We start from the raw sequence: 11,542 nt of genomic DNA, 5'->3' as shown, positions 1-11,542 counted from the left end.
TGGTGGTTCTTCCCACCAGGGGAATTGATCAAAGGACTATTGTACTGCTGCATATAACTAAAGCATCTCTTATTAGAGAACACAGCAGAAGTCAGTATTTGGGGTTTTGCCAGTGGAATGGAGGGAGGGAATCCAAAATTCCTAAAGGAAAAATTACTACCATGCAGAATAGACATTTGAAAGACTAGGAAATTTATAAAGAAAGTCAGTGAGAAAAGCTCATCTTTACCATATTTTAATTTTGATGAGTCTATATGGCCTGTGGCCTACTGACATTTATTATCAAAATACAGCAAAGCAAAGAAAAATATCTCTGTTTTTTCCTGTCTTAATTATAGGCATACATCCAATTAATTATACTTGATTTGCAGAGATTTACATTCACAAAATAAATATGTATTTGTTATCTATATATTTATCAATTCCTGGAAAATAACTAAATATTCAGAACATGTACAATTAAATTTATTGCTGTTTACCAGACTCAATCTAGAATTTGATGTTTTCTTTCTTGAGAGAGACATATGCATGGCTATTGCTTGTTCAGTGCAAGCTGTTCTCATCATAATGAGTACTTACCACAATTTCAGACTCTTATCTACAAGGAGTACGCTTTGTACTGTTGTTCAAGCATACAACACTCACACCAAGTTACAAACAAAAGATATGCACAGCTGATAAATGATGTCCAGTTTATATGAACAGATACTGCAAGAAGGAAAGCCAACTGACTGTGATTGCCAATCTCTTCTGCCTTGTTCCAGATTACTAGAATAATTGGAAGAGAAAGCCATTCCCTTGCCTTTGGGCCACTTAATTACCATGAAAATATGACACAAACATTCTCACTAAAATATAATACATAATGATTTAGTAGCTTATATTCTTCATGGGCCTAAATATTCTTATTCACTAATTCAACCATTAAATATTTTTTAAATTAACTCCTTTTTTTTTTTTAAAGTTTATTTATTTATTTTGAGAGAGAGAGAGAGCACACACAAGCCAGGGAAGGGGGAAAAGAGGGAGAAAGAATCCCAAGCAGGCTCCACACCGTCAGCGGAGAGTCCAATGCAAGCCAAACTCAGAAACCATGCGGTCATGACCCAAGAGGAAATCAAGAGTCAGATGCTTAACCCACTGAAACACCCAGGTACCTCACAATAATAAATATTTATTGAGCACATACTGCGCATATCAGACAATGTTACACATACTGAGGATACATCAACAAACAAGACAGATAAGGGGTTCCTTGCCCTTGTGGAGCTTACATTCTAAGGGAGAGGGTGAACTACAATAAATAGGTAAATAAATAAGAACTTCAGATAATAATTTTTGCTGGGAATAAAATAAAATAGGTAGTGGGATGAAGAGTAACAGGGGAGAGAGGTACATAATTTAAATGAGATGTTCAAGAAGGCCTCTCTGAGAAGTTGACATTTTAGGTAAAGCTTGAATAGTAGGAAGGAGTCAGTCATGTGAAGACCGGGGAAAGAGCATTCCAGTACAGAGAAGAGCTGAGGTAAAAGCCCTGAGGTGGGAATAGGCTGGGGATGCCTGAGGAATAGTAAGAAGGTCAGTATGTAAGAGGAAAGTGATAGGAGATAAGACAGCAGAGGTAGCCAGAAACCAGACCATGCTGGGCCTTGCAAACGCAAGGAATTTGGATTTTTTTTTTCAGAGTGATGGGAAGTTGCTGTAGGCTTTTGAGACAGGGAGGATCTGATCTCTGCCTTAAAAGAATCACTCTGACTCTGAATAGAGAAGAGATTGTAGGAGGGAGAAGGCCATTGCAGATCACTCAAGTAAGAGAGAAGATGGTAGCTGCAACCATGATGGGGAAAATATTATGTGGGAAGATGAGTACAGACTGGGGACCTATTCTAGAGATATTCCTGCCAGCAGATTGAAAGAGGGGATATGTTCTAAGAAAGAAAAAAAATTAAAAAAAAACTCCTAGGTTTTTGACTTGAGCAACTAGTCATTTTTATAAACTGAAGGGGTAAAAATGGGAGAAAGGAGGTATAAAGTTGGTGGGGTGGTTATGTTAAAAAAAAATCAAGAGTTGCATTTTGTATATATAATATTTGAGATACCTATTTAGATATTCAAATGGAAATATAAAGTAGACAATTGTTATCTATTTTTCTGGAGTTCTGGGGAAAGGTCAGACATACTTTTTAATTTTTTTTTCATTTTTATTATTTTTATAAATGTTTACTTATTTTTGAGGGAGAGGGAGCATGAGCCAGGGAGAGGCAGAGAGGGGGACAGAGGATCCAAAGCTGGCTCTGCGTTGACAGCAGCAAGCCCCAAGTGGGGCTTGAAATCCCAAACAGTGAGATCATGACCTGAGCCAAAGTCAGATGCCTAACCACTCAGGAGCCCCGATACTTTTTTTTTTTTTTAATCCTAAATGAAAAATGTTATTGGAAACATACAGGCAAGGGCACCTGGGTGGCTTAGTCAGTTAAGCGTCCAGGTTTTGGTTTCAGCTCAGGTCATGATCTCACAGTTCATGAATTCGAGCCCCATGTCTGGTTCTGCTGACAGTGCAGAGCCTGCTTGGAATTCTGTCTCTGCCTCTCTTTCTGCCCTTCCCCTGCTCCCTCTCTCTCTCTCTCTCACTCTGCCCTTCCCCCTCTCATGCTCTCTCTCTGTCTCTGTCTCTCTCTCAAAATGAATAAACTTTAAAAAACAAAAAAGAAGCATACACTGGAGAAGTGGGGATTGTGTGTTCAAATTTATAGGCTATTGTGCCTCACTTACTGAAGTGCTGGAAAAAAAAAAGACAAGATGATGTGAAGTAGTCATCATAAAACCAAAAACCAAAATATCACCTTTGATTTGTTTGCTTGATGCTCCTACCAACTTAGCTCAAGTATTCCTCCACCAAAACTATATGCCTGATAATTATTTGTTGCAGAGAACTACCACAGTGAGGAAAACAGTAATCCAGGCTTAGCTAATGAAGATTTGAAATACTTGACTGAGTCAGAACCAGATGCACTAGTTTGCTAGCTCAAGCCTGAACACAATAGTGGCTCACAGATGATATCTATGAAGTGGCATGCAGGAAAGGTCTATCAGTCCTGCTACATCAAAAGAAGACCAAATTCTATGAGGAGCAACTGACTCAAAGGTGTTAATAATGCTCCCCCTACCCCTTTGGCGGGGGAGTTATAGGTCAACAGAATTTCACAGAAATGTAAACATCTTCTAACTGGTCATTTCTCCACAGTCTCCTGGTTGATTGGCTCTTACTCCATAATTCACTGATCCACTATGAAAAGAAAGAAGCGAAAGGCATTTCAGCTCTCTTAAGAGGAAATCTGAAGTCTCAGTAAGTATTTCTTACAAATTGTACAATCAAACAGATTCAAATAAAAACCAAAAATGCTGAATATAATAGACATGCAAATATCAAGAATTTTTCCTTGGGCTGGTTTCTTTACAGTAAGGTCTAAATTCACAAAACCCGTTTGTAAGGACAATAGGGCAGGAAGTGGCAAAGTCATAATCAGTGACCTCAGATCTTTTTGAAGTGCAAAGAAGCAAAGTCACAGCCTACAGGGTAAAACTAACATCACACCTTCAAATCAGTAAGTGAAGAGAGAAAATCATTAACAGCTAACCTATTTTTAGTGAGAATTTCAAAACCAATTAGAAAGCCTCTGAAAAATAGTTTAGTTATTAAAATAGTTTAATAGTTTAGTCCTTTTATTTTCAATAAATTTCAGAATTTAAAAACTCCCACAGAACAGTAATTTCCATTGGAAACCTTTTTTTCTATTTTTAGTTTAATTCTGAGAGATAATTTGGTGGTTTCTGTATGAGTCCAATACATGACAATACCTGCAGGTTTTACCTTCAAGGTATCCAGGTGATGGCCTAGACTTCAAGCACACACTGCATTCAAAAAGGCTTGGCCACACAGATGAAAAGTGATCATTAAAATCCTGTGAAGAGAAAACTTCCATCTCTTTGAAAAAGCCTAACACTACAATTCATTCCAAAGACTTTCTTTGGGTGGTGAGGTATGTTTCTTCTGATCTACTCCCCTCCTTTCCCAGAAATAATTGTTCATCTTAGACCTTAGTCTGTTTTTCCTTAGTTTCAACAGACTTATACCCACATATGGAGGAGAGAAGGTTAAAAGAAGAAGAAGAAAAAGGAAGAAAGTAAAGGCCATCAATGCTCACTTTAATATGCCAGAGTTAAGAAGTGGTTAATGCTGCCAGAAGTTTCTAGTCTACCAGGGCATCTTAGCCTATCTTCTTGCAGCTTCTTTCTCTTATCTCTCCTTCTGTCTCCTCCCTTTAGCAACTTCCTCCCAGCCCCAGCCTCTGTGCCACCAGTGGCCACACCATGCAAAAGCAGACCAAAAATTAAATTGTGGATATGTTTCAACAATCTTAATAGATTAGTGAGCATATTAGAACTGGCCATTTTAAAGATTTGGTAATTGGTGTGAACCAAGCTAAATAAGTATTCTAAATTAGTGACTGCTCATTCAACAAATGTGAAAACAAGATGTGTTGTTTTTTCTAATCAGGTATCACAGCCAGCCATAAAAGACTGATAGGATTTAACTAAAACCAGGTAATCAAACTACGTCCCATGAACCATTCCTAGGCTTTCAGTAGAAAAAAGTGACCGTAGGAGACCTAATTAATATTTCAGTTCTACCACTTCTAGGCTCTCTCCTAAAATGTCACCAGTGCCTGGGATTCTAGAACATGAAAGAGTTCAGACAACTCCAATACTTTCAATTTATTAGCCTAAAGTTCTTTGTGAACAATGCATACTCTGGTAACATTTGCTAAAAGAGGTGGTTGGGCTCTCAGGGGAATCTCCTATGAACTAAAATGTCTGTGTCAAAGACAGCCTCTTGGAGGTTAGTTTTGCAGGCTTCCCTTCCAGGATACCAGCACCTCAAGTAAAGCCACCAAGGATGTGCTTGCTTCCTCCTGTTAAGTTCTACAAAGCAAACTAAATAACCTGTCGTCACCAACACTCCAACAATGCACACAGATAAGGGAGGTCAAAATTCCTTTAAGAACCAATAAAATAAATGGCAAATTTATCTCAATTACACTAAATGATTCTTAGGCAATCTGCAAGCACATTTACATTTTCTTTTCCAAACAGCAGTCTGCCAGATATCACTCTCCAAATGCCAGCAAATGGACAGCATCATGCATACTGAGTTAAACGCAGGCTCTCCATTCCAAACATAAAGACAATACAGGAAAAACTCAAGCATCCTTTAAGCATACATTAGACCTGACTAGGTCTTGGGTAACCCTTACAGTGCCAGCAGGGCCTCCCTGAAAATAAGCTAGAGAATAATTTTCTAAGAGCAAGAGCCTAATTGTAGGATAATGTGGTAACATGACCTTATTCAAATAGGTAGCCTTCTTCCTCCCTACTCATGGATGTTGTGTGTTGGGGTGAGGGGTAATATTTCAAGAAAAAAGAGAAGAGGAAAAAATAGATAACAGCAAGAACACAGTGAAAATAGCACACAAAAGAAGTTTTCCACACCAGTTTTGTATAATGTCTGGCATGTAGGTGAACATATCAGTTGGAAATATGTTCCATTCTTTCTGCTTATTTTGGACTGATTTTATAGAACAAAACAATGTAATTACATCAAAACATCTGCGAAGATAAAATCTAGGGAGTTTTCAAAACCAGAGAATGTTTGGAGAGGGGGAAGGGAAGAGGACAAGGTAACAGAAGCTAGAGCAGGATAAAACAGAGTTACAAAACTGGCTCTTGAACGAAAGAAAATAGGAGCATAAAGTATTTATAAGCATCTTCATTCATACTATTTCTTCCTAAATCAATTAAAACATTGGCTTATGGTAGATTTTATACCACAGTGAAACTCTTGACAACTTCAAAATCAACTTCATGTTTGGGTTCCATTCTTTCAGGTGATGAATAGTGAGAAACCAGTGAAGGAATGTCACTTGAAGTCAGTCATTTATCATGAACCAAAATGGCTAAGTGCCCCATAAACTGCAATGATCCATTTCCTATTAGCATCCCACAACAGAAGGCAGCCTCATCTGCATTAACAACTTTTATGACCTCCGTAGGCAGAGAGGCTAATGTTAGGAAATGGGTTATTTTTGTTCTGTTATAAATGTTCATTATTATACCATAAAAAATTCTTCAAGGATATAAACTACTGATTGATTCATTAAGGAATTCTTTAAAAAGGTTTTCCCCATCTTGGGATTTTTTTTTTTTTTTTTTTTTTAATTTCATCTTGGTATCTTGGTATAGCAGCTTCACTCTTTTTGGTCAAGCTCTAGCTGGTTTTCTATATGTAATGCACACTTCTTTTCCCATAATGTCAAGTATCATGATTGACTAGAATTAAAGTAATTTCCCCCTCCCCCCAAAATTCAGGTGACACAATTTTTCGGCGTTCCAAGTTTCAAAATATAAATATGGCTTTTGAATTTGGGCAAGAAAATTCCAAGAAAAGGCATGAAAAAGCATGTCACAATTTGAAGCTAAACAAAATTGTTAGAGCACTTCCATTCAATAGACTTTCCATAAAATACACTCTGTTTAACTATGTTAGTGGGTCATATCCAGTAGTCACATGACTACTGACACTCTTGACTATAAACATGGCCAGGAACCTACAACAAATGGTATCACTTTCAAACAGAAAGAAAAAGAAAAGGAAACCCAAATGGCAAGATGAGAAAAGCAACTAAGGAAAAATAGGCACCATATAAAAAGATTACAAAACCAGGGATATATACTAGGATACTATACTTCTATAATTTTTTAAAACCTCCTCTTTTGAAATGAATCACTAAAAATACAGAAAGATTCCAACATTTATCTAATAGTACTATTTTAGCTTAATTTTAAACTACAGAATATAGTTTAAAATGCACACTGCATGTTTACATATTTTGGAAGACTCTTTAGCCTTTTTTTTTTCTGAAGAAATATCAACAAATTTGGAAAACAAAGAAGTATATGGCAAATTATTTTTAATTGTTCATATTCAATTACGAGCACCCATGAAAACAGATGTTTCATAAAGTCACAAATTCCCAGAAAAAATAAAGTAGAATTAGACATGGTCCATGTCCTCAAGGAGCTTATATTTTGTTTAGAGGGACAGGATACATTCATAAATACACATTCATAAATGAGAAAAATAAAATCAACCCTAAGTGAGTTGCTAGAAAAGAAGTACACACTACAGTACTTTTCAAGTATCAGGACTAAAAAATACACTTGTTGACTCATTAGAGAGAATTTTAGAAAATGAGAGAGAGAGAGAGAACAAGCCATAAACTGGCGTTACAAGGAGGAATTCATGGAAGGGAACAACTTAAGCTTGGCCTTGAAGAATAAGCAATTTATTGCACCAATAATTTAAACATTTTTTCCACAAAATTATTCCTAGAATATCCAGGTTCCCCCATAAGTATTGTCCCAAATCAAATGTATGGCTCTGAGTCCCCCAAGACAGCAAGTCTTTCATACTTGGACTTTTAACCTCTCCATTTCCTGAAATCCTCCCTGGCTGCCTATTCACCAAATGATGACCATCATTGTTTTCCTTTCTCCTTTGAAATCACTAATAACCCTCAAGTCAGATGATCCCACCCACCAAGAACTAGGGGATCCTGCAGAGTGAGGGCTGAATGTTTATGACCTTATTTATGCCAAGTAGATTTTAATCATCAGAAACTTTCCTCAAGCTTTGGGAGAATGCCCCACAAGAAAAAATGGAAACAAAACAAAAAGTTACAAGGTGTCTCCAAAAAGGTACGAAAGAATCTTTGTAGTTCTTTCCAAGCTCTGAAGATTTGGGGATGGGTTTTAAAGTGTTATTCAAATTCCTAAACATAACCACACTCTACTCTTGTCCACTGTCACCTTGCATGTGAATTGTTGCAGTTGTCCTCTGTCCTCTCACCCCAGAGCACCCCTTCCCAGTCCATTCTATAGGTCTCTCTCAGGAAAATCTTCCTAGAACAAAAGGAGGTACACAAAACATCCTTTGATAAAAAATCTTCAGGGCATCTCCCACTACTGACAGAGTACAGTCCAGCACTAGCTGGTGATTCCCTGCCTTTTTTCCCTCAAGGCGCCCAGAGAAAATTCAAGAGTATTTGTGAAACACATTACAGATAACCAGAGGAGACTTCTTGCCAACAAGAAGTATAAGCTTCCCTAATGGCTTGAGGGGAAAGCAACATCACTGTCCACCTATAATTCATTCCTAGCCCAGCACAGGGGCTGGGAAAATCTGGTTAGGTAATCTGCCACCTTCAACCGTATTTCTCACATTTTCTCTACAGCAGTATTTGTCAAACTTTACTGTGCATAGGGCCACCAGGGCTCCTGTAAAAATGTGAATTCCAATTCCCTGAGATTCATTCAACATTTCTAACTAGCCTCCAGGTGGGGCAGGGTATGCTGGTTTGATGAGCACACTCAGAGTAAAGAGATTGTTGCAATGGTCTTCCATGGCAGCTGTACATTAAAATCACCTGTAAAACTTTAAAAAAATCTGGATGCCTAGGCTACCTCTCAGCTCAATCAGAATCTTTAGGGGAGTTTTTAAAGTTTTCCTTGCGATTTCTTTTCAAGTTTACTTAATTTTTTTAGTAATCTCCACAGCCAATGTGGGTCTCGAACTCACAACCCTGAGATCAAAGGTCACATACTCTTCCAACTGAGCCAGCCAGGAGCCCCTTCTCCATGTGATCTTAATCTGCCACCAGGGTTGCATTTTCTGTTTCAGCCAAACCATTCTTCCATGATTCCCTCTACTCCCTACCTTTGCCCAGGCAGTATTCCACATACAGACCACCCCTTCTCTGCTCAGGTAAGTTCTGCCCTTCTTGTAAGACCTGACACCAGTCCCTCTTCCCCTGTGAAGCTGTCTCCACCCCTGGATATTGGCTATATCCTCTCAGATCCTCTAGTACTGCCTGTTCTATTCCTTAGTCTCTGTCCTGTGTTAGCAGTGGAGGGTGTGCCCCTTGAAGCAGATGCTATTTATTACACTTCTTATTCTCCAGGCCTGGCAAGTATAAATGTTAGCTACACCTTGCTATGACGTTGAGATGGACTTTTAGGGAAATTCAGCAAGTAACATCAAGTGAGTTCTTTCGAGTCTAAAAGGAAACAAAACAAAACAAAACAAAACAAAACAAAACAAAACAAAAATGTCCTTGCAGATCACAAGTACCTCCTCAGCCAGGAAGGGGTATTTTCAGGACATGACCATGCCTGCCAAACAGGTGCGGAGATCTAGCTCCTCTTGGTTAAGAAAAGCAAAGCCTCTACCGAGTCACTAAGATTCACTTTGAGGAAAGGGCAAAAAGGAAGAAAGAAGTCGGAGCCCAGGGTCATGACCTTTAGGGTAAGATGTGGAGAGGCTCAAATAACAAGCCATTTCCAACCTTCCCCACAGAAGGAAGAATTCTCTGGGCATGATGGTCATAGGAGCTCATTCAAATTTGGGCATGAATGGACTGGGTCCTCCAATTTAACTAATTCCCTAACCACCCCATTTTACGATATAAAAGGCTCCTAGTGCCATAAATATACTGAAAAAGAAGGGAAATTGTCAAGACAGCTATTTCCAAAACCCAAGCTTGTGAAATGCTTAGATATACAAACAAAATAGGTATGTTATAACATCAGTCTCTTAGCCAGAAAAAATGTTAAATATGAAATCAGAATATTAAAGAAAAAATTTGTAGAAGACTTATAGTGTGGTCTGAATGAATCATGGAAGGCATACCCAAGGAAATGCATCACAATTTCAAACTAAGAAAAATTTAAATTGTGAAATGTAGAGTCATTGATGGAGAGGATTGATCTCTGAAATCAAATAAGCCTGATTCAAATCCTAGCTCTTTCCATTCACTCTGTGTCCTCAGGCAAATTCCTTTACCTTTGTACGGCTCAGTTTTCTGTGAAATGAGGATCATAATGGCAATTTATGTATCTATTTTAAATGATAAATGTGATAGCTTCTCTAACAATGTATACAACAAAATAAATGCCAAAAATGTTAAATTTGTTCTTAATCTGTTCAATTACACCTTTGCCATAGGGGCTATGTCATATTGTGGTAACATTACAGTAACCTACATTTAGACCCTACCAAGCCACACACCTTTTCTTGAACTTGTATACACATTTTTAATGCCTCAATGTTTTTGCAGACTATGCCTTTTGCCTAGAATGAACCCACTCAACCTCTCCTCATCCTCTGACAAAATAATAATTATTGTTATTACTATTATTTTTATTTTGTTTTTAAGTCTCATTTTTCATGCTCCCTCCCCTTCCCTGGGTGTTTTCTCTGGTGTCTCTACCACCAGAGGCTGTGTTTTGAGCCTCTAGAACACTTTATTGAGCTTCTAGAACCTGTGTTGGAGCCACATCACACCATGAATTGTGAGCACTTGTGTTTCTTTCTCTCATTTGTGAATTTCTAGAGCAGTGCTGTCTAATGTGATAGCCATTAGCCTCATATGCCACTATTAATGTTTAATCAAAAATAAATAAAAATTAAAATTTAGTTCCTCAGTCTCATGAGCCACATTTCAAGTGTTTGAGATGCACATGTGGCTACTCTTGTATTGGACTACACAAAATATTGTCATTATCACAGAATGTTCTATTGAATAGCACTGTTCAATCTCTTGGGCAGGGACCATGTCTTATTCATTCCTAGAGCCTAGCACTCACTAAAGTGTTTACAAATGAATGACAATATAGACTAATTCAGGCACGTTTATACACACTCTTTTGGCTGAATGAGAAAGATGAACTATTATTGTTTAAACCTACAAGAGAAAATACATACAAAATGCCTAGCATGAAGGTCATCACAAGGCAGGCAGTGAATAAAAAGTGCTTAATCATACAAGCAAATTGGTTGAGAAGTCCTACTCCCTACCCTCCAATAATTCCTAATTATTCTGCCAGAATATCTTTAAAGAGATTTTAATCTAAGGACTGTCATGACAATGGTTAAATGGTCAGTCCTATTTGGTCGTTTGGTTGCATCTTACTTGCCTGGTCATGCCAAGTCTATCTTTTCTATAATCTCAGAACCAGAGCATATCCCCCTAACGTGAGAGCATGAAAATCTGCGCTGCAGTATTTCTGGTAGACTCAGTCAAGGCCAGAGGCACGGCCAACAAAAAACAATATTTCTCCTAAGGCCAAACCAGAGCTGCAAAACCACTCCTACTATGGATCCTGTCTTCTTCTCAATGACTTCCCTGGCCCCTCTTTATTCTTCCCCCACCCTAAGCAAAGACTGCTGAGATACCCAATTACTAAACTGCGCCTGTGTCATGATGCCACTCAATCCAGTGTTGGTTGCCTCTTCCCCAGTCCCTTCTAGAATCACTCAGCACAAGTCTAAACCCTATAAAAAGATTTTTGTCTTCCTGGATGCCCATAGTCCTGCTGCCACGATCTCTCCCTTGCTGCATCAAGTTACTAAATCTATGATTACAGT

The 11,542-nt window shown here is 38.2% G+C and overlaps 1 protein-coding gene across 8 annotated transcripts in view; it reads right to left on the bottom strand.

Moving 5' to 3' along the window:
• Positions 1–11,542, bottom strand: part of GREB1L (GREB1 like retinoic acid receptor coactivator) — a 279,671-nt gene that overhangs the window by 214,260 nt on the left and 53,869 nt on the right. The gene's annotated exons all lie outside the window — the stretch shown is intronic.

Source organism: Acinonyx jubatus, chromosome D3 (genome assembly GCF_027475565.1).
Source record: "Acinonyx jubatus isolate Ajub_Pintada_27869175 chromosome D3, VMU_Ajub_asm_v1.0, whole genome shotgun sequence".
In the NCBI taxonomy this organism is placed as follows: Eukaryota; Metazoa; Chordata; class Mammalia; order Carnivora; family Felidae; genus Acinonyx; species Acinonyx jubatus.
The sequence above is the reverse complement of the archived record's forward strand: the minus strand, read 5'-3'. Positions and strand labels throughout refer to the sequence as shown.